The 25746-nt window shown below is 41.6% G+C and overlaps 1 protein-coding gene across 9 annotated transcripts in view; it reads left to right on the top strand.

The window, feature by feature from the left end:
* Positions 1-25746, top strand: part of ESRRG (estrogen related receptor gamma) — a 392081-nt gene that overhangs the window by 21117 nt on the left and 345218 nt on the right. Inside the window, exon 2 of one of the 9 annotated variants that reach the window (XM_072856953.1) lies at positions 13104-13149. The exons of 7 other annotated variants lie outside the window; for them this stretch is intronic. The gene's annotated coding sequence lies outside the window, so the exon portion shown is untranslated. Of the gene's footprint in view, positions 1-13103; positions 13150-13407; positions 13430-25746 lie in introns of those variants that run through there. One more of the 9 variants, XM_072856954.1, reaches the window with a different exon arrangement.

Genomic DNA, 25746 nt, shown 5'->3' with positions numbered 1-25746 from the left:
CAATCAGTGTATAGAAAGTTAAGGAAAAACTATTCCTTCCATGCACATATGCATCTTTCCATGTCAACTGTAAGAGAAGTGTGCTCATAGCTGGAGGTAGTGATGTAGTCTAATGGAAAGAGCAAATGCCTGGGAGCCAGGGGGTGGGTTGCATTCTGGCTTTTCCCCAGTCTGCACACCTTTGTAAAATATTTTGAGATTTCTGGATGAAAAGCATTATAAAAGAGCTAAGTGTTATTTAAGCCTGCTTAGTTAGACAGTAGGCTTTAATCTGTATTATTTTCTGGTTTGCGTGTTACATAAATAGAGTGTGAAACTTCTAGGAGAGCCTTTTATTCTTGCACGCTGGCTCTTTCCCTCAGCCTCTTTTTTTTCTGGCTTAATCACATGTTATTGGATGGTAAAGCATACATCAGCTACTGGTGCAATAAGGAGGTGCATAAATAGCAAACATGGAACTGTGAACAACTAGTTTTTTGGATGTCTCTGGAAGAGCACTGACCCTCTTGGTGTGCTACTGTGGGGAGATGATGGGTACCCCCGTCCCGTGATTGTCCATGTAGCTGGTACTTCTTTGGTGTCCTGCAATGTGCTCCCTATCCCGTTCTGCTAAAAGGCCACTCTGTCCTCTCTAAACAGTGACAGGAGACTAATGGGTAGCTTCAGAGCCCCATCGATGACAGCTCTGTATTTATGGCTTTATTACTATATCTGCCACTTAAAAACATAACCTCTAGGGCAGGACTTCCAAACTGCCACCATCACAGAAGGATCTTTCCTGCTGTGCAATGCAATGGCTGCAGCAGACCCCTCTTCTCTTCGCAGAAGACCTGTATAGCAGTTCAAGCAGCATGTGCTACCCAAATATTTGTTTTGCCCTTTCCTCTGGGATGAGGGCAGCAGGCTGGATTTCTCCATATTGGTATGTAATAGCTCGCTTAACACAAGAAACGTGCAATGTAGCTGGAGAACCGTGCTCTAAAAAAACATCTGAAAGCGAAGATGTCTAAAAGCGTATCGCTAATCTGGAAAAATTGTATGTATTGTGTTAAAGGAAGTCTCTGAGCCGCAAATAGATGGATGTTGGGAAGAGTAGTCTGGGGAATTGTCACCATACGCCTGCCGCATGACCTTCACTAAGCATCTGCTGTTCGCCACTGTCCCAAACAAGCCTATACGCATAAGTGGCCCTTTGGTTTCACCTGCTGTGGCTGTTCTCCTAGATACAGCAGAACACAGATGACCGTGAATATCTATGTGTGTCTGTGCGTGTGGATAGGTGAGTGGACATTCACTGTGGAATATACAGCAGTGGGGACATTAACTACATCTCTTCATAATCCCTTTTCTGACAGTTTCTCTTAGAGTTAGTTTTTTTCTGGCAGCATATGAAAATGCTGTCGACTACTTTGCGCTTGAGAGTCAAGCAAATTCAACAAGCTTGTTTCTCTCTTGTTGCTCTTTGGGTGTCTTCTGTCTGAGAACTTGAACCCCTGCAATTCTAGCCCTGTTTTTGTAATTCAGTGTATATAGTCACCAGAATGCCATGGGGTTATTATTTTTATTATTTCGTTTAACTTACTTCTTGGCTAGTCCACAGCTGTAAAAGTAAGGCCAGGCTGCGACAAAAAGAGATGACCTAAAACTGATGTTAAATAAATAGTCTCCTATCGCATCAGAAATGGAGACTGGACGCTTGCAGTTTTAGTGTCTCTCGGAGGGGGGATGACACTTCCCTTCAGCGTGGAATGTGAATGTCGCCTTTGTGAATGGCAGAATACGATGTTATCCTGTGACACGGTGATTTCACCTGCTTGTTTTTAAGGGACTGTCCCACCTCTGAAGCCTAGGAGCTTCTCTGAAATGTTATTTAGTTAATTTGAAAACATAATTGTCTCTAAAATATCCTTGTCTAGAGTTTCTACAGAGTCTATAGACGCTTGATGCATGATGGATTTTTTTTTTATCAAGCACCTGCTTTCTTTGCCTAGCTCAGTTATGCAGCAAGGTTGGTTTTACAGTACTAAGAAGTGAGCAATATATTCCATATGCCACCAAGCTTTGTAAAGAATCCTGCTGATGACAATTTCACAGCTGCTGAGAAATAGGCCAAGCCTTCCCCATAAAGTGACAGTAAGGAAAAGAATATTCCATTAGGATTGGCCATGCGTCCTCCCCAACTTCTTCCCTCTTGAAGGAAAATGCTAGCACTTCCAAACTGTCACAACAGATGGTGGCAGAAACCAATTTCCACTGCAAAGCCATTTGGTCAGGAAGTATCAAAAAATGTTTTGGAATTGTGAAAATGAATTCTTGGCTGCTGGGCTACCAGCAGCCTACAAGGAATGAGACATGAAGCAACTGCTTAACAAACCCAAGAGCCTGCTTGGCCCTGAAAGAAATGGCTTTGATCAAACATTTTAGAAGTTAAAACCTTTACATATGTAGGGTCTAGACTTCAGAAGCGTTCTGTCTATTATGGGTGTTATAAAAATCAGGTTCTTAATTTCTGAACACCGATTGCTTGACCAACTACCAAGAAAGCAGCCTTCAAAATATGCAGAATGACCTCCAGCTGAGACAAGCTTAATATAGCTCCTACTGGCCCAGTCAGGTGGAACCTTCCCTTTTGGCTCAGCCGATTTGCTGCCCACAGACCATGAAAGTCCCAGGGCTCTGGTAACATACAGGGACACAAAATTAATGCAGAAACAGCACAGGCCACTCTACTGATGGCTTACGTCTAGTAAGTTGTGTGCGTCCGCAAGTTGCTGGACACAGCAGGTTCCTTGCGTGATTTCTGTAGCTGACCAAATGTGCCTCTTTGGAGAGCACTTTGAGAAATAGAATGTGTTTCTTTTTAGAAGTGCACCATAGATGTCTGTCTGTGCCATAACTCTCTGAAATAAACAGCAACATGTTTTTCCCTCCAGCATTTCCATTGCGAGTCTTAGCTGCTCATATAGCGCTGTACGTTGAAAATGGTTTGAGAGAACTTCCCATAGATGTGGGACATAAACGATACTTGCCGAGCCATCTTGTTTTATCTATTCTGTTAGAAATGTATACCAAATTATACGGTAATGTCATGTTACCAGAAACACAGAGCAGATGGAAGTATCTTTCCACATATTGACTCATGTTACTCTGATGAAAGGAATTTGTTTCTCTCCTTCTGTCAAGCCTGCTAGCCTCTGGCAAAGGATGCAACCCTCAGTGAGGAGAACTTTACCAATAATGTTCAAGTGACCATCTGATTTAAATTTACTATCATTGACCGATACAGTTAGTCTGCATCAACAACTGTTTGCAGTAGCCAGTCCTATTTGTTATGTTTGTGTAAGGTAACTTAAACCAAGTAGCGTTGTTCCAGGTTGAGGAGACCTCAGGGAATTAACCCTTGAGGAAGCAGATATTCAGCTTTTATAAGGAAACCTTCAAGGCCCCAGTATTGGGCCCTTTGGAGGCTAATCCTCATAAAGCAAGTGCCAGGTCTCTGGCCTGTACTTTTATATAGACAAGTGACACCCCCCACAACACGGGTTGCAAGTGCTGTGTGGTAGCTACCAAAAATATGGTTTGCAAACCGCCAGTGAAATCCTGACAAATAACTATAGGTGTGCTGTGAGCAACTGAAAAGCAGATACCCTCCGTATTTCTGTTTGTCGTGAGCGTATCTGAGTTGATGCGAGCGCAGTTCTCGGGTGGAAAACACGTGAAACTGAAGTCAAAAGGGAGTCAGTGTAATCATTAACTGACTCACCTTCTGGATGTGACAAGTAATGAACCAGTCTAAACTTGCCTGGAGCTTTCTTTGGGACAATACCCAAAGGGAAACCCTCTTACGCTCAAGTGAAGCGTTATCAAATGGGCCCTCTATTTTCCCCAAATGCCAGCTCTTTTCTGTCTTGTCTCTCAGCACCTGAGGACATATAACTGCTGATCTCAGCATCCCAGCCAGCATTTGCATCTCGGGGCTTAAGTAAAATCCCCAACGCAGCCTTTTTTACAAAAATTGCGTATGCTTTTTGTTTGTTTCTTTTTTTCTTACTAGCCTGCTCCCACAACCGGGGAAACGTTTTATCTGCCCGCGCTGGGATTTTCGCGTTTGCAAACCTCTTTAACCAGCATTTGGCTCTTTCCACTTTCTTACTTTGATTTGGATGACTGCCTGAAGCACCTGCTAATGGCCTGAAGCGTTCAAGCCGAAATTTGCAGTTTGTGTCCCACACGCGCTCAGACTGTTCGTTACCTGCCTTCTGGAGCACCTGCTACGCGGTTCGGGCTTGAGAGCCTGCTCCCTACCCGCTGACAGCAGCACTCCTCACAGCACCGGCTCTCCTCAGCTTTGTCCTGCTCTCTCCCCTGCTCTCCGAAGCCCGTACTTCAGCTTTGCCTTGGCCTTCAAGGTAACGTCAATGTTGTCCTGCTTGTTCTAATGCTTGAGTGAAGAACGGGGTTTCCCCCGGTACGTAGGAGCAAAGGTGATGCAAAGGTAAATCAGTCATCGTGCTCAGCTTAAAACCTTCACCGTGGCATTCACGAGCAGACGTTTTTAATTTTTTAAAAAAGGTTTTAGAGGGAAATCGTGAACCGGGGCAGCTTGGTGAAATCAGCCTGTAGATCGGTGGCGGTCAGAAGCCGAATGGCAATGTGGTGTTCAGGAAATGTAGGAAACAGCATGGCCACTTGACAGAGAAGGACCTAAAGAAACCTGAGAGACCCCAGGAACGCTCCTCCCTTTCTCCCGCTCCTGCTGCCTCTTGAGGATCTTTTGTACGCTTTTCCGTGTGGTTGCTCCTGATGCCTAAACATAGGGAAGGCTGTTGGAATTAGCTCTATAGGCTGCATTTCATGCGTTGCCCTGGCAAGGGGCAATCCTAATGGAGGCTTTCAGAGTTTATAACTTCCAATAGGGAATTTTCTTTCCCTTCTGCCTTGGGAAGCATTAGCTTTTCCCAGAGTCTTGGTCTGTGCCAAGGGTATAATTTACATGGACCTTCCCTTTCCAAAAAGGTGTGTGTTTTCTCTGTTAGAAGGATGCTGTTAACAGCTGCAGAAGAAGCTTACGTATTGGCTTCCCACTTGGGTATTTATGCCTATGTTACCTGCCAGTCCCTTTACCAGCAGGATCATCCTCTTCCTCAAGGAGCCATATTCCTTAATACAGCCACACTGTGCCCTCCACCCACCTTCCATGTTAGTGCCCTGTGGGGTTTTCCCCAGGAACCAAAGCATCTCCCTACATGCCTGGGCTGCAAACTGGGGCTTGTCTGGACCAGCGACATCTGCTCTTGCAGGACTGGGCAGGGTGAGGGCTGATTTCTCCCTCCTTGCTTTCCTTTGGTTGCCTCAAAATAACCCTAATTAATTTTGTGGAGAGTTTAGTTTGCTCCCATGATGGGACTGCTCTTTGTGCGGATCTCTTGCATGCTATATTTAGGCATGGTTTTTGGAACACCATGTGACCCGAATCAGATAACTTCTGAACTACTAATCATGTCTTTGACACTGACTCCCTCCATGGCTTTGGGGCATTTTGTGGTTGTTTTACATACAGAATGAAAACAGGTATACTCATCTGCCTTGTAAAAGCTGCTGCCAGGGTTAACAAATATTTAAGACATTGGTTTAAGCTAAATTTCATTTTATTATTTCTACTGTAGTCATAGTTTTATTGTTTCTTAGATGTTTAACTTCAGAAAATGATTCCTTACATCTTAGTTTTTCTTAATGGATGACCCTGTTTCACCATTTTAAAAGAAAGAAAGAAGTTTCTGCTGTGTTTGTATGTGAAAATAGGGCAGAGAGAAAAAAACCTAAATGCCCTCATTTCCTGCCCCACACAAACTTTCTTCCTTTGTTTACTAGTTGGTCGATCCATGTAGATGGAAAGCCCCAAACGTTGACCTGAACTATTTCCCCTCGTGCTAGCTACGTTGCTTTTCTTAACAGGGGAAGTTAGTTATCTGCTTGTTTTTTTCCTGATTCTTCAAGTTATGCAGCCTGACTTGTATCCTGTCATCATCTACTGCTCGAGGCCACTCAAGCCCTGGAGGAAGCTGAGCTCCCTTGGGCTCCGCATCCAGCATGGCTGGGGTTTGGAGCCTGTCATCCATTTCAAGGCATCATCTCTTTGTTGCTCATGCCCGTAATTGCTGCTTTCTGTGTCTTGGCTACTTCTGCCCGGAGCCGTGGTACTGGCATTTCTTTTGGCTTCACCTTTTTTTGCCCTGACCCCTTAAGGCCTTTTGATATGCAACTGGATCAAAAGGCCGTCTTGGCCTTCAGTAGTTGGAAAGGAGCTTGGTTTGAGCAGGTAGTTAGATAAAGAGTAGGAGAAATTATGGGAATACTTCTCATCCTTTAGGAAGTGGTGGACAGAGAGGAAGAGTATCCTTCCTTATTGCAAGGCAAATTTATTAAGCCTAATTATAAATAGCAGCTCTTTTTTCTTTTTTCTTTTTTTTAAATTCCTTCAGAATTAAATCCTTTGCCCAAGTGCTCATTCTTTCCCCTCCTACAATAGCAGTAAAAAGCAAAATAATACATATAACAAAAATCAGCTTTGAGAAAAAGGCAGAAGATGAAATATCTGCCGAAGACTCTGCAATATGTGTCTGTCAGAGGAAAAAAAAAACATTCTTACATTTGAATCTCTGAAATGTAACTGCACCAGACTAGTTGGGGAAAATTTGTTTGAAGATGTATTACGTTCCACGATCAAATGGAAAAAATGGCACCTGTCATCATATTTAGAAAACAGCTGGGTTACATGGCCAAATGCCATAGTCTCTTTTCACATGGCCTTTATGCTGAAACCATCCAAGCTCCATTCGCAGCAACTGGAGAAACCCTGTGCCTTTAAATGGTTACAGAAACATCTACTTAGGGGCCAGCTCTTATTGCAGCAAAGCCTGCTTCTGATGCTTCTAATTAGCAGTTAATGGATTATACTTTACTTTTATAACCAACCCAGCAGGCACTCTTCTATAGTATTTTTCAGCTATTTTTGGTAGAAGATATAGGCAATTGCACTGCTCTTCATGCTTTCATTTTGAGCATGCAGAAAATATTAGAAATAAATCACTATCTGAGATTATTTTAGCACTGAAATGCTTAATTTAAGTCCGATTAAGCATTTCCTAAATGTATTTTCTTTTATCTAATATCTTAGAAAAACTGTAATGGGTTAATTGCCCTATCTGATCTAGACTTTGATGCAGAACCTCCTAAATACATACATGTCGTTAATTAAAATATTTATATACCCAATGAGAAGCCTCTCTTTTTAAGTTTGCAAACAGAGCTCCAATATGTATTCAGTTAGGAAAAAATATTTTTCCAGCTGAACACAGAACAGGTACATGCAGAAGCTTAGATGCTTTAGAAGTTAGATGGGCTTGTAGAAACTAAAAATTTGTATACTTACTTTGAATTAAAATAGCAATGAGATTAGTAGCATTAAAGATTTGCAATGCTATATGTGTGTGTGTGCGCATATATATGTATATGCACAATATATATATAGTATGTATGTGTCAGAGTATGTATACAAACCTGTGCATGTGCACATGTATGTATGTTTAATAAAGAAATAAATTTACATAGGTTTTAATTGGAAGATTGTACTCTTTCCCCCTCAGGGAGTTAATTTTGGTGCCAGTTCCTAGCAGGAAGCCTAGCTCACTGATCCTGCCTTGGAACCTGCTCTCTTCACTCAGGCCATGCTTCCAGTAGGACAAGGTCTAACATTGGTTAGGCTGGAACAGGAGGGGGAGCTCTCACTGCACCAGCCGACAAAGGGGAGGACGAGGTCCCCAAGCCAAGGAAAAGAGGGGGAGCGACCACCGGCTGCTGTCAGAAGCAGGTGAGATGAGCCCTCGCTCTGCTCCCACTTACTGTGCTCCCTTCACCAAAGTGGAGAACTGGGCTTCTCCAGCCCTTACTCACGTCAGTGACAACAACAACAACAACAAAAGCTTTGGCTCACGGGATAAGCAGTTCCAGGTTATTGCCATGGTGTGCAGCAAAGGAAGCGCCACTTGCAAGGCTCCCAGTTTGCAAGCACGCTTGTATTCTCATCCTGATGCAGCACTGCGCTTGCTGGCTACAAGATAGGCACTAAACTGCTCGGGTCGTGTTGTTGAAGGCAGTGAGTTCCAAAATGCTGTCCAGAAGACGTGGAAACTACTATTTTTACACAGTGAATACTGAAAAGAAAAAGAAAGGAAGAAAAAGGAAGGGATGGACAGTGGTTATTATGTGAACTAGCTCCCTCAGTGCAATGGGACAAGGGCAACTTACTTTCTGTCCTGGGTTTTGAGGGTTTGGGTTTTTCCTCTGTCGTATAACATCCCGGTAGAGGGGGAGGCTGGCTGTGCAGGAGTCAGAGAGCTGTCGTTCCCCTGCCCCTCACAGCCCCTGCCTGTGCTGTAGGCGTGGAGCAGAGGGATGTCTGCTGAGCCTGGCCAGTCCCACCTCGTTCCGGGAGCAGATCCTCACCGTTTAATCCATTTCCCATTCCAGCTTTCTCAGGACAGTGCAGCCAGAGACTACCCCTTGCTTGAAGCGAGGCCACAGTCAAGCCTCTCTGAAATTATTTCACGTTTGCTCACTTGTAATCAGCCAAAGCTATTCTGATGTGCTCAAACGTGCCGTTACATTTCCCTTAAAAAACAACGTGAAGATCAAGAGGTTCCAGTATTAACCTTTTTTTTTTCCCTAAAAAGAGAGCCATCTCCCCTTGAGGCTGGTAAAAGCTCTGCTTTCTCCCAAAGCTTCCGCAGAGGTGAAGTCCATCGTTTTGCCTGCACTATCTCATCATAGTGCTTTATAAACTCGATTTGGGGTGTACGAGGACTGCAGGAATAGCCTTCCTCCAACCTCTGTCTGAGGTGCCAGTCAAAGTATGTGGCTCCTTAGAGCTACATGTCTGACCTCCACACCAGAATGGTGAAAGCAAGACGGAGGCACCACCAGTTCAGCGACAGCATCCCGAGATCTGCATCAGCCAGAGCTCTGGGATGACTTTTGCCCTCCCCAGTTTCATCCCTCGGCAGTTTGTGCCCCGGCAGGGGAAGCCAAGCTTTGCAGTAGGTGAGGTTGTCAGGGAGAACTTCACCCAGAAGAGTAAGGCTCCTTCAAGCAGAGTTTGGTTTGAGTTCTCAGAAGGTCAGCGTGGGAAGATCCCCATACAAGCTGAACTTTGATGTTGGCAGCCAAGACAGATTCAGAAGTTTTAGGAACATTTTTTTTTTCTTCTTTTTAATTATATGAAATGCAGGAGACCTGTGAATAGGGTATTTTTAGATTGCACATTCAAATATACAATATCATAGTATGACAGCAAATTAAAATTCTTATCAAATCCTTTTTTTTTTTTTTTTAGAGAAATGTACTGTAACTCATAGTAGAAAGTGATGAAGAGCAGTATGCTGCTCTGCACAGAAATTCTGCTCTTGCAACTAAATTAAACATCACTGGTTGCTCTCATTTAGATGAACCCTTTTGGAAGTTCTTTTTTTAAAGCTAGCGGATTGGACTTCTAATTTTAACTCTTATGGTTTATAATTAGAAACATTTCCAAACTTGTTTACAAACACCTGCACTTGACAGCGTGTGTCTGCAATTTTAGAAGGACTCACTTGTCACTTCCAGTGGGGGTTGAGAGGGCATCTGGGTTCTTTGTGTTTGTACAGTTAGTTTCAGGACGCTGGAACAAAAGCACATTTTTAAAAATAAGGTTACATATATATGATGTTTTGCAAAGGGGTTGCATGCACCTAATCAGCAAATAGGTCCTATTGACTAGTTGTGGATTATTTCAAAGTCAGGAGGATTGTTAGTTAGTGGTCATTTGGAACAAGACTCAAACTGGCACCCAAAGGAGAGATTCCAGGAACTAATTTTAGCAGTTTGGTCTCTCAATTGGAGAAGATGGTTTACAGGTTTTCTGTATTTATCTCTTCTTCAAACATACTACTTTCCTGCCAGCTGTCCTTCAGAAGTTATTCAGAAAGAGTTTAAAATGCCGTTTGAATAAATTATTGAGTTGTTTTTTCACACGAAGTTAGAAGTAAGTTGCTGAACGTATAGTGAAGCAACAGAGCATGGTTCCCCTTGAGCTTGAGTGGGACGGGTGTGTTATACAAGTCTGTATGTAACTTGTTTGCAATAGGGTTAATATCATACTATGTTACTCATTGGTCAATATATAATCACATTGGAGGTAATCAAAATGCTTTGTAAAAAAAAAAAAAATCCTTTGACTCCTTGTTACGCTCTTTACACCTGATTTTTAGCTGCATCGCATAGGTTAACAATGTTGCTTATCAATTTCTAGTATAATAGGAAGATTATCCTCACTAAAAATTAATGCTGGGAGGGTGGCAGGAAGAACCCTCCAAATATGCTTCAAGGGTACGGCTGAACCAGAGGTAGTCAAAGCAGACTTAAGCAGTAGTGGCATAAGGTGTCCTATTGATTGCTTTATGCTCTTGTTGTTACTAATTAGTATGAAAAACTCCAGTTAATTAGACCGCCTGTTTGGCTGTTGTGTCCTCTACTGGGAACCATGGTCAACCTTAGAGAAACTCCAATATAGGTGAGGATAATGAGGCCACGGAGCAAAATGGTTTTTATTTTCTGCTGTTTTGTTGTCCAAAAAAGGACGGACCTAGATCCAGATGAGGAATCCGTGTTAATGTCAAAGCATTGTGTCCTCAGAGTTGATATAAGTGGAATTAGGCACCTAAATACCTTTGGGTATGCGTGTTCTTTGAAGTTAAACCTGTAGTCCGCAGCCTATATCTTGTGCTTGACCCCTCTGCAGAGCGCGCAACGTATACTCATTGGGGGGCTCTTCCAAAGCAATTGCTTATAAGTAAACAAACAGATAATTAAATCAAGCTTTTGGAGTACAATGTACAGGTCTGAAGAATGAGTTTTTTCCATCTGTAAAGCAGCTGTGCCTCGTAGCTGTATTTCTGAATTCCTTTAAGGCAATACGATTTTAACAAGCATTTGCTTTCTATGGCAAACAGGCATTTTTTTTTTTTTAAGTTTACTTTTTAAGCAAGTAGCCTAGCCAAAATTATGATGTTACTTAGATACTCCACAGCATAATTTCTTAGCAAGTACAGCTGCAATTAATAAATTGTGTTGCAACCACATTAGGCTGCTACCATCTTTGAAAATAGCTTCAAACACAGTTTATAAGCTCCAGTGTTGTCAGGGTCCCAGTTGATCAGAGTTAGAAATACCTGACATTTTAGAAATTGCTCATGATTCAAATATGGCCATAGAAATTAGACTCAAGTGGAATTTAATACCACTTCTCGCTTAACTAAAACCTTCTATTTTATTGTGAATTCTGTCTGGAGATAGCACTTTCCCAACTGATGTACTGAGGGAAATGTCGCTTCATGCCAGTGTTATCAGTTTTCCTCTATTTTTGTTTGCTTGTGTCAGCTCTATGCCCACTTTCCTAAGTGTTAATATGTCGAAATGTTTCCAAAAGGTTAGGGGAGGCTCAAAAGCAAGAACTATGCAAGTGTGGAAAGATCCACCTATCCAGCAGGCCTCAAAAACATGCAAAAACCTCTTTGATGTCAGAAGTCTCGACTGACCGTGAAGTTAGTGACAAGCTTTCTCAGTTGTATGTGATAAGAAATATTGATGGAATGTTTGTGTGGTTATCTAACCTGCATAAGCCTGACTGATTCTTTGGTGTGAATCTTTGGGTGAAGTGGAGTGTACGGTGTATGCGTGAAGCGATCCATTCTCAGGATAATCTGCCTGGCTCCTGTAGGGAAAAACATGGAAAAATCTCTCTTTTGGTGCATTTAAAGGGATATTGTCTTCCTCAGAAAGTGGTCATTAAGATAAATGGAGGAGTTGTGGAAAGAAGGAAAAAGGGCTTCAGAGTTCTGCTTTGGTTCTTTGCACAATAACTCTCACTTCAGGTAAAATTGTTACTCCTCGCAAAGAATCCCATGGTATGATTGAATAGTTTGAGCCACAGCACGCACGGTATACCAGCGTGACTCAAGAATTGAATTCGTATCCAAGTAGCTGGGCATATGAAGGTATATCACATACCATGAGAGGGGAAGCTCTGGGAGGCAATATCTGGTTGTGGTTAGAAATCAGCCATGGATGTAAGGTGACTGCTTGTATATTGCCAAAGGGAGTTAACGTAGGTTCCCAACCCATGAAGTCCCAGCATCGAAGTTATGGCTGCATCCCTAGCACTGGAGCACATTGCAGATCCCTGAGATGCAGATCCTTTGCCCGCTTCTCCCATGGTACATAGCTATAAGCCAATTTTTAAAAGTCCATAAATAGGTGTAAAACATGCATTTTCCATAGAAGTAATGAAGGTAAAGAGGACTGTGATTATTACTATGGCCTATTGCAAATTATCTGTAGCTTAAATTTTTGCAGTTTCTTATTACTGGTGCATATGCTTTACATGAGCAGCTGTTTGATCTTTCTGAAGTAATCCCATGCCATAAATATATGTGTTTTTCCGTCTTAAAGAAACTGTTACATGCCAGTTGTACCCCAGCTGAAGGGACCTAGAGCAAATGTGTAGGAAGTGAAACTGCTTCAGGATAACCTGCCTTGGTTTAGGGGGCAGTTAATGATATATTTATTTTTGTGACCTGTCTGCCAAGTATTTGTACACTAATTAGGTCCTATTTTGAGGGCAGAGCATGTGAGCTTGTAAGAAACCCCTTGTACAGGATGGGAAGGACAAGGGCATTTTTGTCCCTAGTGAGTGCAAACCCCATCTTCTTTACGCGACATCACCTAAATGCGTGCATTATTTCTAAGTACCATATGAATCCCTCGGCTCATATGGAGGCACTTCTTAAATTTGCTCACGGGAGTAGCCGTAGCCAGCTAAGGTGCTCAAGAGTAGAGCACTGGGGAAGAAACTGAACTGACTCAAAGCATAGTCATAGACTTTATATAATGTCTTTCACAATATAGTAGAAAATTACCTTTATGACTAGTGGCAGGACCTGTTGTATAAGGAATCTGGCCATGGCACTGGGTGGTATTTTGCTTTTCACTTGAACCTCTCTGCGATGCAGGTCTCGGCGGAGTGAGTGCCTGGTGCAGTCTCTGCCTGGCTCCTTGGTAAGTCATTCGAGTCTATCTTTCTGTACAGTCACTTTCCAAACTGCTGAGCAAAAATAAGGAAATTTTTCATAGGGTGCTTTAAAAGAGAGCTGCTAATCAATTTTTCTTATTATTTTATGCCCTGTGATTTTTACACCACCCCCACCAGCTGGTTAATCATGCAAAAGCTGAACACTTCATTAGCCAGAACATGTTTGCCCATGGGCATTTCTGTAGTAAATTAGTTCTTTCTATTTATACAGGTAAGTCATGGCCAAAAGTCTTTAAGGTGCCAAAGGTAAGGGTTCGAATTAATTCTTTTTCTGAGTTTTCAAGAGAACTAGGTTTAACTTTGCGCGCTGTTGATTTGAAATTACTTTTGAATTAAAGATAGCATGGATAAAAGAGCATTCTCAGGCTGTTCTGAAAAACAGTGCATCTTTCTGGATCTCAAATTTGGCCTTTGTAGTACAGCCTGCCTTAAAAAAAATAAACCAAACCAAAAACACTTGCGTGCACCCACCCGTGTGTGTGTGTGTGTGTGTATATATATATATACACACGCAGTATCTACATCTACGTGCAGAGACTCTGCTTGTTTGAGTGGCATGTGGCATATTGACCAGTGTTTTTACTTTCTTGCTCTATGCCTTTTAAACTATTAATTGAAAATATGTGGTTTGTAGATGCTTTTTTCCCTCAAATCAAATGGTGCCCTCTGAAAGCCTAGTTTAGCTCGACAATGAATTTAGCTTTCAGGCTTTGGCCATTGCAATATTGTTTGAATGCCACCATTTCCTGCAATCAATGTAATTTTATATCTACTTGGAATAGAAAGTCAAGATGGTGATTGCCTTAATTTAACTCAGTGTTGTATTCATTAAGGAGCTGATCTCAAATTCCTTTCAGATCAAAGTCTGTCTTGATTTCAGTGGAACCTTTCGGCGCACAAGGTGTGCGCTAGCCTTCTAAAATGTTGTCATTGTGACTAGTGAATAAAAACTAAATGTGTTGCTAAATTTAGGCTGTTGCTCATGTCAGCTTCCTTTTCTAAATGACGGTAAGTGCATTCCATAAATAGTATGCCTCTTATGTTGTCATATCTCTTTGGCTTGCTTTGCAGTATTTTACAGGATATTTGCAAATGAATTTTGTGTTCAGTAGGCAGGGGATGAAAATAACACTACTCATTGGGACTCCATTAACCCGCAGCTAATGAGGAACCATTTCAAGGGCTGGATGAGTGTAATTCAGATTAGCTTGCGTGCCAGGCTGCTCTGCTCCCGCTCAGGCTCGCGCCGTGCCATGCTCTCGCTGCGGTCTGGAGGGACAGAGCCCGGCGCGGCACAGCTGGCACTCCAGCACGGACTTTTGTCGGTTAAGTTTTCTGTGCTTCAGTTCCCCTTTTGGAAGGTAGGAGAGAAGAGCGAGCGAGTGTGTGTGTGTGTTGTGTGCGTACGCGCGTAGATAGGTAACAGTGATCTTGACCTCCGTAGTGAAGTGTTTTGAGATGTAATGAAATACTCTACAAACACTATACTTGTGCTCGCCGGTTGATAGCATTGTTACTTGTAGAAAAGGGTACTACATGATGACAGTAAAGGTGGTCCAGACTGGCCCTTAATTAATTTTATTTTCAAAATCTATATTAGTGACTGTCATGAGGGCACCTGGGCACTTTACATCAATAAAATAATCAATTTAAAAAATGTGTAGACCAGAACTCTGTGTTCACTAACAAAACTCCTGTTCCCCGTTACGACTAAAGGTCAGTCCAAGGCTGGCCAAGCAAGCAGGACTCGCATTTCTGCACCTTGGCGCTTGCCAGACGTGGCTCTGGCGGAACACCACCGGCAGCAGCTTCCAGATGCCCGCGGTCCCGGCAGAGAACGTCTTGCTGCTGGCCGATGACTTGTTAACCCCCTGGAAGTCTCAAATTGGTTTCAGGACCGATGGAAAAGGTGGAGAAAGACTAGTTCGAAGGCCAGTCCCAATTAAAAATGTGACTTTGCCAGTTGCGAGCAGCCCACTGAAATGCAGGAGACAGGGACTCGGTGGAGCTGTGCTGCTGGAGTAGAGAGAGAGAGGGAGAGAGAAAGAGACTTCCTTCTGAAGAACAGGCTAGAGATTTCTTAACTGAAGAAACTTTATTGATGATACATGTTACATTACGCAAGCTTAGCAAATTCTCTAGGAATATAATGCTTCCCAGTTTTTTCTTAACATGTGTTAATATTTTATGATACCTGTGCATTAAGAGCCAGTTCCTCCAATGTTTAAGTGAGTTTGGGCTGCTAAATTGCCTTTATGGACTTTTAAAAAATCACTACTGGTCACTACGAATTAGCTAAATTCCCAATCTCGCTTAACATGCTGATGATATAAAATCAGCTTGTTTCTGTTTTTTATGCATTAAGTGAGCATATGTAATTAAATTAAATGTTGTTGCAAAGCTGCATTTTATTTCTATTAGTACATTTGGGGCAATAATTTTACTTTAATGCATATCTAATTGTGCAAACAACACTAAAACTAGGAGTTCCTGGACACTGATGTAATTTTTTAAATGTGAAATGATAATATATTTTGATGTCTTGAAATCCAATTGAACTCAAGCTGAGCTTAAAAATCCAAGATCTGATTCAGGAGAATTCAGTCCCATCTGGCTGGTGGGTAGCAGGTGTGCAGTGTGTGTGTGTAAGGGAGGGAGGTGATTGCAGGGAGTGAAACACTTCTCTTTTCCTGTAAAGCTTTAATTCCGGTTTAATGCTGTGGTCTGAGGCTCTCTGCAGTTTAAGTTCTTGAGTAATTACCAACATCTATTGTTGGTCTCCATTTCTAGACAATGTAACGATGATGGTGAATGGCAGAAGCAAGTAAGTGTACGGCATTAAGGAGAAATATGGTTTCTAATTCTCAAAGTTTTGATTTAATTTCTGATTACACCCAAGACTCTTCGTATGGGAGAGTGTGTTTTTACAAACGGATACATACGTGATCCTTGAAGACCAAATGAGAAAGGTTTCATTGCAGCGTTTGGTATCAAGGTCTTTTTGAGAGTTGTTGCGTGTTCCCACAGCAACATAGAGAAGGTTTGTTTCATCTATTTATTTTTATAAAAGCAAAGAAAATGTATTCTGCAATTTCCATTTTCAGCAGATAATAGACATGTTCTACATTTTTGTATTACTGAGATTATAAGGAAGGAGGGTTTTTTAATCTTTAAAAGTATTTTAACAATCTATTGGATACTTCAGGCAACTCTATAGGTCCCACTTTATACCTTGTAACCTTCAGAAACTTGTCCCAGCCATTCTTGTTTTCATCTTTCTCCTTCCCTTTCTTCATCTTTTGATCAGATGCTGCCGGTTACCCTCTGCCTCTGCCTGGGAGCTTTTTACTTAGGAGGTTTAAGAACCTGCTCTTCCTTGACTTTCAGCATTAGCCATCAAGTCAGCTCCCTTTTACACTCCTACCAACTCTCCCTCTTCCAACTTTTAAATATTCCCTGTTCCTTTTATTTGTCTTCACTGCTGTATAACTTTGTGCTGGAAAGTCTTTCGGCACACGTGGTTTTTATGGGAGTTGGCACGCAAAGCACTACTTACCTAACAAAATAAGTAAGCAAACAGTCATACTTCTTTTCTAGTTTTTAACTTCACGCTGCTACAGTAGATGACACTTCGCTACTGTATTTCACAGGGTTTTTTCATGGTGAACTGACTTAATTTCTAACATAGAGTGGAGCTGGTGCTGTGTTGCCAAGGGAAGTCCATCTGGTTTGACAGACAAAATGACAAGCGTTTCTCTGGACATCCCTGTAAAGATCTCCCCTTGTATTTGTTTGCTTTATGAAGTTAAATGGAAGAGGTCACCCCCTTTGACAGAGCAAATTCTTTTTCCTAGCAATAGGGCTTGCATGAAAACATTTTTTATTAAACAAGCCATCCATACTGCACCGTAGGCTGTTTGAGTGTAACAGTATGTTACAGTCTGCAAAGTTAATGCAGTTAATATTCAACTGAACTTTTGGGGGGTTGCTAATCCCTTAGGCGGGCTTAGCAGAAAGGGCAAACATATTTATAGCACTTTGAATCAGACTGCAGTGAACAAGTAAGAGTATGTGTTATACCATGCAAATGTTATACAATTTCAGGAAAGCTCAGTGCATAATCATCTTTTAATAGTACTTAAGTTGATGAACTATCTCGTCTATAAGCAACAGAGTTGTTGGTTCAGTGGACAACAGGTCTGTTAAAATGAGACTCTGTGAAAGGTCTTGAGATTCCTGTTCTGGTGATAAATTCTGTAACTTCTGAACAGATTTATGGGCTGTTTAATTAGGAGCTAACTGTATTCTTTAAGCTCTGTCATTTGTATTATTCCCTAATAGGATTTCATTGGACTTTGTCACATATCTGACTATGACTGAGTGCGTGCAGGGTTGTCAATAGCCTATTCCATATAGCCCACGGTCTCTTGCTATCTTTGTAGAGGTAAAAAGATCATTCCTGAATGATCTTTCCTCCGGAGTGGAAGCGTGACACTGGGTAGAGGTTGCTTTGGTTAGAGCCATGGGCGCACTGGGCAAAAGAAACAAGAGTTAAGTCACGAGTTGTGGGAAGTTCATAGAGAAGCTGAAGTGCTCAGGCTGAGGATGTCCAACAAGGAGGGTCATGTTTCTGTGAGACACAAACTCTCCATATTTATGTCACAGACAAAACTTCCATTGAGTGTAAGGTTATATGGAAAAGCACATGAAGGCCCTGCACTGCTACCAACCCATCAGGAGCCAGAAATAAATAAATATGATCTTGCATTTTCCACAGAATTTGATTGTGTGGAAGTTTTAGTCTAATAATTAAGAGGTCCATCGACTGGTAGTCAACAAAAAGTCATTCATACATTTTTTATTTTATTTTGAGAGAGAGATTAATATAATTGCTAAGAGCTGGAGTCCGTATGGTAGATTTTTAAGGTGAACTTCTGGTGCCATACAAACACAGAATACAGTGGCCTGGCACAGTGGCCGTTCTGTTCTAATTAAGATTTTTTTTATATTTCACATTTTGGCTATTTCTTCCTTTTTTTCCTAGATATTAAATATTGGAATGAGTGACTCCAACATGGAACTTAACCTTAAAGGGGGGTCGGGTGCCTGAATTTGTGCATGTACTCAACTAATTTATTGATTTGCCACCTTACCTGCACCCATTCCCTTCCTTTTCCTTTTGCTCTTTGTGAACCACATTGGCCATTCATAGTCCTTCAGGAAAAAAAGTCCTACGAAATAGTTGATGTGTCAGAATTGTTGGGAAAAATGGAAAAATGTTGATAAAGATTTTCAAATCTTTCTATTTATTATATTTTCAGTTACAAATAAAATCACTGAATACCAGAGTAAGTTAAAATTTTGTATCAGAGTTGTTTATATCTGAAGTACCAGAAAATAACTAGTTTATTAAATGTAAAATTTCAAATTCCAGAGTATATTAAAATATTAGCTCAAAGTTCAAAAGCCTCTCCCAAGGAAGGAAGGAAATTTGAAGGGAATTTGGGCTAATCAGATTAAGACCCTGTAGGTCTGTAACACATGTACAGGGATGATGTGGATGACACTGATGTGGGTTCCTTTGGTTCCTCATCCTCAATGTCCCCAGCTCATCATTGTGTCAGCTTCCATGCAAATCCTAAGCAAGATTTAACCTTATTCTTCGACACCTATAACAAGACTCCATAACATTTAAGTCGTTTTATTAAACAGTAAATACAGACATCCATAGTAAACACCTAACTTCACAGAGTATGCTGGTGAAGGTGTGCTGGATCTTAGCTACACATCCTGCAGCCGTCTTGGAGCTTAGAAATAAATGAAACCATCTTCAGTTTTATTGGGAAAACAAGGAGTTAACACTCCAGTGATGTTAACTGTGATAAAAGGGGTGTGTGTGTGTGTGTGTTACTGTGCTGTACTCTATACATTTATGAGCTCTTTTTATAGTACCATTCCCAGCAGCATTCCCAGGAGCAGTCCAGGTCCAATCAGGACTGGTATGCCATTGTGCGAGGTGTTGTTCTAATTCATGTGTAAATGTGGAGTGGTTGCTGCCCTGAGGATATTACAGTGAAATTACAAACAGGATAAAAAATAGTAGGAGGTGTGGAGGAGAAGGAGGGCAGCTGCAGCGAGGTGCACTTGTCTCATCGGGGTTGCGGTACGTACAGCCGGATACCAAACGATGGGCATTTCATGGATTTGTAAGTCTGCTGCCTTCAAAACAATTAGCCTCATTGTCTTTCGTTTGTGTCTTAGTTATTTAAACAGAAATGTAGAAAGTATGAAATGAATCGCTCCTGAGATCTTTCTAGCCTCCTGTTCTGTCTAGCAATGACCAACCCCAGGTGCCTCAAGGAAAGTTGTAAGAGCCTCACAATGGGCAGACATGGGATAATCTTCTCTCTACACGTTCTCATCCTAATCTTTCATTATTAGGGATTAATTTAAGCTTTGAAGCATGAGGTTTAAAAACCCCATATTTGTCGTTCCCCCTCCTCCACCACCAACCTTGTTTAAAGCACGAAATATCCTCCCAAGCCTGTGATCTGAGCTGTTCTGCGGGTAATCCTACCTGCTCCTTGGTGTGCTGACCAGATCTGCAGCTTGGGAACTACCGTGGTGGTTTCGCTTCCTCTGATGCCAGAAGGCACTGGTAGATCCTTTTCCGCAGTGAGGTGGGCAAAGGCAGAAGCATGTTGAGGAGTTGTGCCTGGGTGTTCCCATGTCGCTGTATGTCAAAGCTGTGGTGCTGCGGCTGGATCTCGCCCCTTTCTTTTAATATCTTAGTGGCTAATTTGCAGTAAAGCACAATAGGAAATAACCATAAATAAATCTGGGAACCTTTGTATTAATTTCTTTTGCTAGCTGTGTACATATGAGCAGCTTGCCATTTGCATATGTGAATCTTGTCATAGCAGTTTTGGGAAGTGATTTGTTAATAATCAAGTTCTCAGAACAGCTCTAAATCAGTAATTGATGTAGGTCTGGATAAAGCAAGCCTTCCGCCTGCCTATTTTGTGGAGCATTTTTGGCAAGTTTCAAGCTAGCGTGAAAACTAGCCATCAGAATAAAATTTAGGACAGCTGGGATGCTTTGCAGTGAAGACTTTTGGCTCCACAGTTCAAATAATCACAATAGCAGCTCAATTTAGCCTTTGGCTGGATAGGTTTGGCAGGGCACAATGAAAAATAATTATTTCATGGCCTGCTTATTTGTCCCTTAACAAATAAACTCTCTGACCTATGCAGGCTTATGTAAATATGCTGCCGTATGTGGGGTTGTAGAACACTGTCGTGTCCCCATTTGGAAATATGTTTTATTTCACCCTCATGTTACAAACTTTTTTTTTAGAGTTCTGTTTGGGAAGCAAAGAAAGGGATAGGAGGTATCGGATACTGAAGCTCAGACAGCCAGGCACAGAGTCTAAAAAGCCATCTAACAGTCGTCTTTCTGAAAACACGTCCATTAGTATGCAGTGTTTTCACTGCTGTAATAATAAGAGCAATCATGATACGAACAAGTCCGTCTCTTCACAGCCTTCCCACGCGGGATGGAGAATGACAGCTCCTGAAGCATTTGGATATTTGCCTGAATGTATGCTGCTTAGCTAACCACGGTTCAACTTGCTCTCCATCTTATGGCTTCCTGGATATCCTTCTCAATTGTTTCAGTGACAGCTTAAAATGTGAGACTTGGAGGGGGGAGATAAAAGCTGAGCAAAAGGCTTTTTGTGTGTGTATTTAGGGGCAAGTTTTATTACACTTGATGATGGAGAGACGTGCCACACTATTTTCTGTTCCTGCGATTTTAGTATTTGCACTTTCTGTTGCACTGGCAGCAGCCAATCCATAACCTTGTCTTTCTGCTTCCCACTCTGGAGGGGGAAAATACACAGAAGAATACAGATTGATGGTTTTGTCTTCTGACACCACCATTTTGGTTCTGAAACAGTAAAAGAAAGCCTTTTTCCCAGTGATCTGAAAGATCTCTCTAGAACATCTGCCTTTACACACTCAGGCACATAAGCACACACACGTGCATGCACACGTGCACAGGCTCTCGCTAAGGTGGCTGTGATCTGTTTTTAATAGTGGCACTTCTTCTCAAAGTGTCATTTAAAAAAACATCAGCAGTCATGTCATGCATCGGGATGAATTTCTAAATGTAAATGAGATTCTCTCAGTAATTTATTTACATTTGTTTTCAGCACAACAAATGAGACATCACGTAGCTTCATAATTTCCCATGACCGAGTCACCAGCATGAGGTGTGTAATTTACCCTGATTTAAGATGCTTATCTAGAGGTTCTTGCAACAATACCTGGTGGGCTTTTTTTATACTACTTTTTGCTGGCTTTTAACCCATCTACTTCACCTCCTTCTCCATTTTTCAGTTGAAAAAGAAGTATAAACGTGTCTGCTTCCTGAGGCCTTTTTTCAGTAGAGCTGAGAGGGATGGCTTGGTTGCCTTGGTTTGTATATTATTTTCCCTGCCATTTCCTTCTCATTTGGTAAAAATCGGAGGAGGCTTCCAGAACATTCCTTGATTTACAATCTGATGATGCAGGAAGGAAATGCTGATTGTGGACATTTCTGATGGAAATATGTTCATCCAGACATGAAGCATGAATGGGAAGTGCCCTGCAGTCATTGGGTCTCCCCTTTTTTCATCGGAAATACTAAATCTTAGGCTTGGTCTTGGCTTTGCTACTGACTTCGAGTTTCTGATCTGCCTGTAGCTGAAATGATACCTATATCGAGAGGGGAGGTGAACACCAATTTTCAAATAATCTGGACACAGTCATGTACTACAAAACTCATTTATTTTAAGCCTGTAGTTGGAACATTTAGATGTCTAACTACTTGCTTGAGTATTTCAGGTAGGTAGATGATTAAAGGTGCAATGTACCATGCATACAATTTTGTACCTCTTATCTTGCAGTCTCAGTTAAGGCTTGACTAAAAATCAGGGCAATAGCTTTTGTTATTTTACAGGGTAACAACACAGGAGAACTGTGAGACTTGATGAAAGTTACTGGTAGTTCAGCAGCAGTACAAAATGCTATGCTATGTAATTATGCTGTGGCAGTAGTTTGGGATGTTATCGTGCAAAAATACTGTACATCTTTAAGGAGGTCTGCAGGGTTAACCATACGTGGGTGTTCTTTTCCTCACTGCGAGGAAGCATGACATTTCTTTGTGTTCATTCCCAAAGCAAAATTCAATGTCTTCCTTTCAACTGCATAAGCAGATTCCAAAAAGAATAGATTTGGACTGTTTTTTAACGTGCCTTGCATGTACTAGGACCCAGTTCAAATTTAAGTTTTGGCCTGCTGGCCATTTTCTTAACGTTGCATGGGTCTAGCACCAAATTATGCTGATGGCCTGTCTATCACCAAATTATTTACAGAACTGCAGTTAAATTATATAAATCTTCCAGACAAGCAGTGCTCTGGGCAAATTATTTCATCAAAGTTATTTTCCATGGTATACTTAAGCAAAAGCTTACAGGAACAACATGAATCTTTTTTTGGTATGTGATTATGCGTATCTGGTAACAGCCCCCTTTTTAGAAATAGCTGCCTTTCTACCTGGGAAAACAGAAGGAAACCATGATATGAAAATTAGTGTTCTCTATATTTTCCTCAGTTTGAAGCAAAAGTCTTACGTTATGGAAGTGCAGGACTCGGGCCAGCAGTAGAACGGCCATTTCTGCACACTGCCAGCTCGTTCAAGGTCTTGGGACTTTTTTTTTTCCATAGACTTATAACTGCACACCTCTGTGCACTTGTAAACTCAGGTACAAGCACATCAGCCGGCTGTACTAGTTCTTTGTCACATCCAGGCCCAGTGGTCACTGTCCACTTTTACAGGGAAGTACATTTGCGCATCTGAAGGCAGTAGAGGCTTTTACTGCGCTACCCCCATCTGGCAAGGTTTGAGCTGCTGTATGATTATGAAATGTACAAAGAGAGTATAAATCCCTAAAAGCAGCCCCAGCTTCCTATTATAACTGGCATCCTTTCAAACGCTGTTCCAGAGTTTAGAAATATAGTCGGGGAGAACATCTATATTTGGGTTTATATGTAATGGTCATACCTACTGGTTCACTTGGAAAAACGTTGGCATAGATCACTATTTAAGGACTCTGGATGCAGTGTTTATGTTTAGCTCAGTGTTTTTTATCACTGCATATTTTCTTTCAGTATTCCATTTTAACATCTTCGCACTGTGAGACAAGAATGCCTTCCCAGCCTCTGCACGCTTGTGCGCTTTTTGTTTAATGAATATAGAAATTCAGGTTTTAAACTGACTCCCATGCATAAATTCTACTGGGAAAACAGGTGCTTAAAATCTGTGTTTTCCAGACCTCTCTCCGCCCATATCTTTAGGGTAAAACCCAGACACGTGTAGATGGCAGACTCCGATGGGACCTCTGCACTCAGGGCCCAGGTGTTGAAAACCTTCCACGTGTGAGGAAGGACAGCAGGTTCAGACGCGTGTGAGAGCTAAAGGTTTTTGCAAACTGAACATCTGATTTAACCTAATTTCCGTCCGGTGTTGGGCTGTGTGTGTTGTTAAGTGAGGACTACGCAGACCTGGGCAACCCACTCTGCAGCTCAGCTGGGTGTACTCAATCCAGGCACATGAGAAGTGGGTCTGCAATAGCTGGAGTTCCATTACGTTGTCTGAGGATTTTTTTTTTTTATTGGCAGGATGCGAATGTATGCGAAAGTTGGATCTCCTTTACTCATGATCCTTAGCAGATGCAAGTCTGATTAAGGGCCCCCTTAATTTAGAAAAGCTCTTAAAGACAGGAAGATACTTAAAGCTGGCTTTGTCAACAAAATGGAGGAGCTGTGCTCTTGGGGCCCATTAACAGTGGTGCCAAGATGGCCACCACTGCACAAATACTGGGAATTAAGTTTCTAAAAAACCCAAGAAACTCCAAATTGTATATCTCACAAGTTCTTTACTCCCCCAGTTGTAATCCATATCTCACTTATTGCTAGAGTCAACAGTCTAATAGTAACAAAAAATACAACCTTTCATCATCTATTGATTTTCAGTCTTTAAAAACTGACAATAAGCTATTTTTTGTCCAATTTCTCAATAAGTAGCAACATTTATTGGTTTTTCAGTTTTATTGCATTACATTAGAATATATTGTACTGCATAGTTAGTAATGTAGCATCAGTAGACATGTTTACGTTCAGCAAGTAACTTTTGAAACTGCATAGCTCAACTGAGATATGTAAACAGATTTGTAATACTAGTTTAATTTAGATTACAATGCAGAATACTCAAGCTTGAGCTCATTTTTCTATTTATTCTGTTATGATCCTCTAATTAATGGAGGAGAATTGCCATAAAAAATAATTACAGTAGAACATCAGTAAAGGTGAACATCTACTTTCTTCCCTATATGAGGGAGAGGGAGGAATTTTGTAGTTAAGTAAGCTTCACAATATCTGGGTTTATTTCCTAGAAATTTGCCACAGACAATGTTGTACAGGTTGGGCAAGTCATAAATTCTGTCTGTGTGATACTGTGCGTCAAACCATATTTGACGCATGAACATCTTCTTTCTCAGTGACCTCTGTTACCTTCTCTCTCCTTTTAAAAAAGGAGACAAACTGGAATATGGTTTAGCTGTGGTAGACCTTGAGATGTGGATCCTGAGTTGCCTCCCCACCGCCACCTGCCTTCACGGTGGAAGATTACCTGGTGGGTTTTTTCCTTTCCAGAACCTGTCAGGAGACAATCTGAAGATCAACAGTTGCCTCTTACTTACTCTTGTGATGAGATATGGCAATTTAATTATGTTTTTATCCCTGCTGTAGAAGCAGTTTAAGCATTTTTATTATATTTTTTTTTAAGAAGCAGTTAATTTTGCTTCTGGTGACATTCAGCCCCACAGCCAAAGACAGTAAGGTCTCAGTTGCTTCCGTCCTACCACCAGAAAACCTGAGGTGGAGGTGCCACGGCTGAGGTGAGGATGTACAAAACAACCTCTGCTTTAAACCAGCTGTGCCACTGCGCCTCCGGTGCTGGCCTTTGCAGCTCCAAGTGGTTCTTCTGCTTCGAGGCTATCAAAGTGATCATCCTGGCAGGCTTCTCGGATGAAAAATTTCACCTAGGTCATGAAACATTTTCCTGTATACTATGAACATAGAGACAGTTCTGGCCTATGTTTCATAACCATTGCGCAGTGAGCGGAGGGAGAACCATTGGGGCAGAAGGCTTCATTTTTGGTGAATTGGGTGCGATTCTGAAAGGCATGGGCTCTCGCTCATAAGCTGCTGTGGATCTTGCTGTCATCTCTGCCTCACAGGATCTGACACACAAGGAGTTAATAGATATCCAATGACCAAAGCCATTTATATTTCTCTTTATATACAGAAGTGAAGTGGAGCATGTAAAATTGGAAAGCAGAACCAAACCTGAAATTCTCTAACTTTATGACTAGTGTGTGTGTGTTATTTTCCCATGATCTTTAATTACATTCTGTTCTGGAGGGGGGAGAGGGGGGATGCTAATCTGGCGCACCAACTGAG

Source organism: Ciconia boyciana, chromosome 3 (assembly GCF_034638445.1).
Source record: "Ciconia boyciana chromosome 3, ASM3463844v1, whole genome shotgun sequence".
Classification (NCBI taxonomy): Eukaryota; Metazoa; Chordata; class Aves; order Ciconiiformes; family Ciconiidae; genus Ciconia; species Ciconia boyciana.
This window is presented reverse-complemented; position numbering and strand designations above follow the sequence as displayed.